The sequence below is a fragment of the Takifugu rubripes genome, chromosome 18 (assembly GCF_901000725.2).
Source record: "Takifugu rubripes chromosome 18, fTakRub1.2, whole genome shotgun sequence".
Lineage (NCBI taxonomy): Eukaryota > Metazoa > Chordata > Actinopteri > Tetraodontiformes > Tetraodontidae > Takifugu > Takifugu rubripes.
The window spans coordinates 6,697,723-6,705,384 of record NC_042302.1 but is presented as its reverse complement, the minus strand read 5'-3'; the positions used below and the strand labels follow the sequence as shown (position 1 = coordinate 6,705,384).

The 7,662-nt window shown below is 48.4% G+C and overlaps 1 long non-coding RNA gene across 1 annotated transcript; it reads left to right on the top strand.

Moving 5' to 3' along the window:
* Positions 1-4,459: 4,459 nt before the first annotated feature.
* Positions 4,460-6,526, top strand: LOC115246629 (uncharacterized). The gene is made up of 3 exons (XR_003885739.1): positions 4,460-4,618; positions 4,764-5,232; positions 5,983-6,526. It is a non-coding gene; the product is annotated as an uncharacterized lncRNA (long non-coding RNA).
* The last annotated feature ends 1,136 nt before the right edge of the window (positions 6,527-7,662 follow it).

The window sequence follows — 7,662 nt, the reverse complement described above, 5'->3', positions numbered from 1 at the left end:
CTCCATTCAATCCAACGGGAGCCTGATAGAATTAAGCAAAGATGGTTCTCAGAGACCTCATGAAGGTTGTCTGGGTCAGTCTGGTCATCTTAGGATCATCGGGTCATCTGGTGCTGACAAAGGAGAGCCCGGTTAGGAATTTGATTTAGGATGAGAGGAAAATGTATTCAAACGCTCGTCTCCAGCCCGGGAGATGGTTCCTCCTCCTCCGGAGAGTTGGGCTGATTTAGGGAACGGGCAGAGCTGGTGCCCCATGAACCGGACCCGGGTAAGCGGATGAAAACGAAATGAAACTGAAGATTTGCAAAGCTGTCAGCAAGAGGGAGAGGAAAGAGAGGAAGAGGAGGGAGAGGAGGAGGAAAGAGAGGGAGAGGAGGGAGAGGGGGAGGAAAGAGAGGAAGAGGAGGGAGAGGAGGAGGAAAGAGAGGGAGAGGAGGAAAGAGAGGGAGAGGAGGAAGTGGAGGGAGAGGGGGAAAGAGGGAGAGGAGGAAAGAGGGGAAGAGGAGGAAAGAGAGGGATAGGGGAAAAGAGGGGGGGAGAGGGAGAGGAGGAAAGAGAGGGATAGGGGAAAAGAGGAGGGGAGAGGGAGAGGAGGGGAGAGAGGGAGAGGAGGAGGAAAGAGGGGGAAAGAGAGGGAGAGGGGAAAAGAGAGGGAGAGGGGGAAAGAGGAGGAGGAAAGAGAGGAAGAGAAGGAATCAGACTTTTCTCTCAAACAGCAGGAAGAGTGCTGATGTGGAGGTCCAAATTTCAATTTAAAAGCACAGCTGCTGTAGCTGGAACTGATACCAGACTCTCTCGGTATCTCTCACACGCACACACACACACACACGCACGCACGCACGCACGCGCACACACACACACACACACACACACACACAGATCTTAGTGTAGCAACAAAGGGCAGACAGAGAGCGCCGCGGTTGCGTAATCCAGCATTTCGGTGGCAAACACAACGGTTTCACATGTAAGTGGGCTTTTGTCTGCGAACTCCATCATCTGACGCCGCCAACGACACGTCGGGCAGCTAAAGTACCAGAGCGCCACCCATTGGTGGCAACGGCTTCCTGCAGCAGGAGCCCAGACGAGCGGCGAGTAAAGACAAAAACGAGCAGGAGTAGCACGAAACTCCCCGTGGCCTCCCTGACGGGCATCATCACGTTGGTTTAAATGTCACCGAACGGGCGCTCGGCGTCTTTTCTGGCTAGAAAAAAAACAAACAAATGTCGGTTTATTTTAGCTAACGACGTGATCCGGACGTTTTAACGCCGTGTCGTCTTTATAGAAAACGATCGTGGGGGTGCGTCTGGAATTACCGTCCCTCTCTGTCTCCCCCCCCGTGTTGCATTCACATCTCCTGATCTTCACAGGAAGCTACGCTCCCCCGACAGCTCCCGCCTGGAAAGACCGAACCCTCATTTCCTGTTAGCCTCTCGTGCCATCTCTGCCGTTTTAATCTCCACCATCTTGTCGTTTGTATCTTGTTCGCTGCTCCCACCGGGGCGTGACGGTGTGACAGATTCCCAGGGCGACCGAACAGGCTGAAGATGTGCACGTACTGTAAAACCGTCCCCGGTTGATAGCGACATGCAGGTAGCAAGATCGTATCGTTCAAAAGGTAGCTGTCGCGCCAGAATTCTCGCTAATTAGTGGCGTTTTCTCATTATATTGTTTAAAAGTGAGTCAAAGCAGGATCAGTCCCCTTCATTTTGGTGTGATATGCTAGCAGGCTAGCTTGGCTCACAGCTTGAAAGCAGGTTTTGAACGTCACGTTTTGCTCCGACTGTTGTGTTTTGCAGCTGACGGGTTCAGCCAGTGGAAGGAGCGCAGCCGTGAGCGCAGCCACTGTTGAAACTACTGTACCAGTGACAATTAATCCCAAACACTAGCGGTGGGGGGGGGGGGGGAGGACGCTCTCCCCACAAAAGCCTCATCAACCTGCCACCATCAGTGATTGGACACATCAGTGGTGAACTAAAGTTGATGACATGCCAATTAAAAAGCTAATTTAGCCAAATCAAGAAAAAGCTCTGGTCCTGCAGAGACACAACTTTAATATCTTGTCCATCTTTGACACATATGCGCACGCACACACACACACACACACACACACACACACACACACACACACGCACACACACACACACACACACACACTCTGATAGCATAGATTCATGTAATAAGCATGAACATAAAGAGGAACCTGACAGAGTTGCTACAGCTGAAACAAAATGGCAATTTTACCCGCAGGACCACAAATCGCTCGGCCCAACGTGTTTTTTAACGTTAGCGGTTCCGAATCTTCTCTCCTGCGCCGCTTCGCCCCAAACGTGCTCCATTTTTCTCTGTTATGGAACCAACAAAGAGGCAGAAAAATGCCGAGGTTGTGATTTAATGAGGGTGAATGTCAGGACATCCCAGTGGCACCAGAACAGGAGTTTCTCAAATCCCACCCACAGCGGCGCAGTGAACGTATCTGACAGTAGGCGGCGCTATAAGACGAAAGCTTTTTCCTCACTTAATTTGGCATCTTTCGTCTTTCAGGTGTTTTTGTTTGCCTGAATTTTGGAAGCTAAATTTAAATTGAAGGCGCCGCCTCTAAACATTTCCTCCAGATAAAAATGAATCACTCGTCGACTCAATCGTCTCGCTCTGCCCCCCCCCCCCCCCCCCAATTTTCAATCCTGCCGCCTGTTCCCTCATCACTGCGTTTTCTGTGTTATGCTAATCTCGTGCGCCAGACGACGTTATCTCCCAAATAGGACTTCGAAGTTTCTCTTATTATTTCTCAGGGAATCACGTCCCTCCGACTTTCCTTTAAACCTGGAGAATGAGGAACGTGAGGGGCGAAGGTGGCGCTCACCCCCTCCTACAGAGCTGAACCTGTCTGCACGTGCACGACCTCAGATGGACGCGTGCTGAAGGGTAAGCTATTAGAAATACTGGGAGCGGTGACGGGGGGGGGCAGTTTTTGTCTTCTGGGGAAAGTCAGTCTCCTGTTTTTGGAGTTTGCATCGTTAGCTCATATTGGCTAACCTGACACGCCATTTGGCTAGTGTTTCTACCCATTTACATGTGGGGGATCTCCAAGATGATACACAGCAGTTAAATTACCACTTGGAGCCAACCACTCTTCGGCAGACGCGCCGAAAATGGAGAAAACGCAGCCCCATATGGGTGAATTGGTGCAAATGATATCGATTTCCAAGCTGCAATTAGAACACCTGCTGCGCTGTTTGTTTAAATCCTAACGAGACGGTAACAGAAACGTCGCAGGTGGATCCATACGCACGAGCCGAGCGAGGACGCGTGATATTACAGTTTAGCCGTGACACTTTCTGGGATGTTTTCCAACGTCGCCTCTCCGCCGAGAGGAGAGACGAACTCATTAGCGAAATCGGAGCGGAGCGAAGATTGATAACGGGTGCTAGATCGTGCGTTCAGATCAATTCCTTTAGTTCGAACTGACATTAACTCGGCAGGATGCAAAAAGAGCAAAAAGCTTCTTCTCTCTCTCTTTTTAAAAACCTCCCCCTTGTGGCTGCACGCAGAATGACACCCTGGAGGACAGGGGGAGCGAGGAGGCGTCCGCGGCATCTTTCAGGGCCCTCGGAGCCTCTTCTATGTTCTCCATCTTCTCTGCATAAATGTGGGGTCACAAATGGCTCTAATGGGCCCGAAGACACCTGAAACGTCCTATTTTGGAATATGACCAAAACAACCCTTTTCGCAGCTGCTCTCGCATTTTCTTGCCTCTGTCACCCCCCCCCATCCGCCCCCCCCCCACCACCACCACCACCATTATCGTCATCTGCCCGTGTCGCGCTTCTTTTGTGCTTCGCCTCCATTTGCTCCTCCGTTCCCAACACCTGTCCCATTTTTCTCGCTTTTCACTTCCTGACCCCGCTGACTACTAATTGACAAATGAGGACTTGCACAAAGTGGACTGATTGAACGGGGTGTTCTGAGGAGGAAACTGCCGAACTTTTGTCCCGACTCCTGCACAAAACACCAGCTCAGTCTGTCACCTTTTTAGCCTGGAATGAGGCACATTACCCTGCAATTTCACTCCTCTGCATTGAGATTCCGGCCGAGTTCGCAGGTTCGCCATCGCAACTTTTCTTCACCTGTTAAAGCAAAACCCTCCGGGGGAAGATCTGAGCATCCCTCACGACCGTTAACAGCGCTCAACGATACCAAAAACTCAAGTAGAGGGGGAAGATTTCATGTCCGAAGTCAAATATCGGCAGCATTTCTGAATATAGTGTTTAATTCATTAAGAATGTAAAGTTTCACTTTGAAGTTCTTCTTCAAACCATCGGAAGTTCTTTAAATTCCAGAACATTTCCAGGCAAAACTGGACTTTCACCACTTTAATTGGTGGCATTGATGCGTTGGGGATTTAAAAAAATCCACCTTTCTTTCTTTCATCTTTCATCTTCCTGAAGGTAAATAACCGGGATGCAATATCAGAAGTTCCACTTCTGCTCGGCGAGCTGTCACCGTCTGGAGGAGGCGATCGCCGTCAGCCGACGGCGCCGCTCGCGTGTTTGACAGTCGTGGATGAATCTCACACGGGGTTTTACTTACGAAGGGAAGCTTCAGCGCCTTCAAAAACAAGGTAAATGTTCGCTATCTTTGACTGTCAGTGCTGAAAAATGGAGGGCGCCACAACGGCTGGGCTAGCACAGACGCTGCCTCACGTTTCTTCTCGTGGCCTTGTTTTTGTTTGTAACTCCTTTTTCCGTTTCACTGCCCTGTTTCAGTTGCTCCCACATGACCTCTGACCTCATTTCTTCCCAGAGGACCTCCTCGCTCTTCCCTCACCTCTGACCTCGCCTCCAGTTTCCAATCTCCCGACAGGCCACCTTGAACCCTGCCACACACCGACTTCACAGTAATGTCACGCCAACTTCCTGACCCGCTGCCATCTTCTCAGGCTAGGATGTGTTTATTAAAGCAGGCATAAAAATAGAAAGACGCACGTACACACCAAACAGGCACAGCTACATTAAAGCTCGCCTGCGTGTCCCCTAAACGTTTGATGCACAGACGAGCCGGTGGCGGCTGACGCTTCAGTAACGACGGCTGGCTAACGCAGCTGCTGCAGACTTCATGATCATCAGAGCCAGAACGCAAGAAACCAGCAGCAACGTGAACCTTTCAGCGTGTTCGCCTGACCCACCTGACCAGAGGGGGCGCTGTAGAGCAGGACCTGAGTGTCTGGAGTCACAGGTAAGCTAGCCGGCCTTTCAGAACTTCCTCCGTTAAAAAAAAGGAAGTAACATTGCAGTTATACTTTGTGTTTATGGGGTGAAGAATTCTATGATATTATAAAAATTATACATACACATTTTCACCTCAGCTCCTGTTCCACTCAACTATTATTGATACACACACACACACACACACACGCTTCCAGCTGGTGAATAAATTCATATCAATATGGTTTTGAGTTTTTTGGAAATGTGATGTAGAAAATGGCGTCTGTGTTTTTGGAAAGGATCAACACGCTCGGAGAGAAATCAGACTAATTCAGATGTCTTCGGGATGGAGAGCAAGAGATAAGGGAGAGAAAGGGCGTGCGAGGATGGGAGATAATGAGGAGAGAGCCCGTCGATGCTGGGATCAAGATGAAAAGCAGTGAGGAGAGAGCAAAGCACAGATAACAACAAGAGAGCCGAATCAAAGAGCGAGAACAAACAAACGGAGGAGAGGGGGGGGGGGGGGGCAGGAAGATGGGCAGCTGATCCGACTGTTCCAGAGAGTCCAGGCAAACTCAGGCTTTGGTCCTCTATCATGTATGTTTCATCATCATGTCAGACGTGCCAATGCCTATAAACATACAGGCACCTCTGAAGGCAGCACAGGAGGGTTCAAACGCCTCGATTTAGAAGGTATTCCAACCGATCCAGGTGAAAACCAGCCTCAGGCTACCTGTGCACATGAGAGAACAATGATCTGATTTAAAATATTCATATCCAGGGAGAAAAATCCCTGGAAGGCCGGAAGCTGATGAAGGAAACAACTGCAGGATTGTGGGGAGGCAGCTCTCTACTGACACCTACTGGACAGGTGGTAGACATTCACCTGTCCAAGAGGTAAAACGTTGCTGATCCCCCCCCCCCCCCACACACACACACACACACACACACTTTGATGGAGATAAAGATTCTCTATCGGTCTGATTTTCCCGCAGTAGCACTTTATCCCTGCTGCCAAATAAGCAGCAAAGGATGTAACAAAGACAGCTGTCAGATCTCAGCAGACTGTGTGAGGTGACGGGAATAAAGCGAGCTCAGCAGCGCCGAGATCTGTTTGGATACAGTTCCAAAAAAAATCTCTGCTAGTCACATCCCCCCCCATGTGGGAAAACACCTCCCCCGTCTCTGGAAACTGCCGAAAGAGCATTAAATCAGCAGAGGCTGACAGGTCAGAGTGTGTGTGTGTGTGTGTGTGTGTCTGTGTGTTTGTATTTGTTACATTTTGAGGACCAACTTGCTTCAACCAGCAAAGCGAGGACATTTTAATAAAGTGGGAACATTTTGGCCGGTCCTCACAAATTGTTTCAGGATTATTTTGGAATTATGCTCAGGTTGAGGGGAGGGGGTTGGTTGGTTGGGGTTGGGTATGTATTTTGTCTGTGAAAGATATAAACATGAAAACAAAAACCTTTTCTGTTTTTTTTTTCCTTCTTTTCCATGTTGTTCAAAGACTTTTAACTAATTCCATCCATCACTTCCAGATGTGCCTGTCAACAAAATGGCTTTCTAAAGTGCTGACAGAACTATGACAGGCTGATGAAACAGGTGACGGCTGAATGACTGGTTACCTTTCTCAGCTGCAGACAGCCTTTATCTTGCTGTCTTTATGTGTGGAGCCCTTTACCAAAGGTCTCTGGAGGAGAAGAATCTTCCAAAATAATCTCAACAATTTGCATAAATGTGTTTTTCTTCCCTCCTCCAGATGTTTAACAGCTGCATTAAGTTATTAATCATTTGTGCTTTGTTAAGAACATACAAAAGTAGCTCTAAAACTACTTTACAGTGAGTTACACACAGAATAATTTATTGTTTTGGCCACACGATGTCAGTGTCAACCCTGAATGAATCTATAAAGTTGCATATGAATAGATTTTGGTGGCATGCTAAACAGAGAAATTAGATATGGCAATAAAGAAAAAAGACATGTATGTGGGGCGTCCCTTGAGAATGTTGCCCTGTCAGCTTTCTGCAATTTTGACTTTCAATCCTCGCATAAGCTAATTCACTGCCGCTCGGTTGCCCTTGGAAGCCAAATAAAAAGCAGGAGAGTTGCTCATTTGAGTTTTATTAGTGTCCAGATTACAAATGCTTACAGATCGCAGCAAGAGAAGCAAGCTAAAATTAGACAAATTATGAGTAAAAGTACCTCTCATTCATCACCTAATCATTAGGTTAGAATCGGCGTTAAATCAATGTTAGGACAACATCTGCTGGGAGTGATTCGTGTCGTCCCGGGTCAGAGCGACACATTTATTTAGGCTAATGAGAGATAAATCGGATTCATCATCGTCTCTCACCCCTGAAGGGCGTCAAGGTGGAATCGCATCTCTTTAATCCTCCTCATCTGCTGTCGTATCTCTTCCGCCCAGTGTTTACGATCCATGTCTTATTTTTTCCTCTC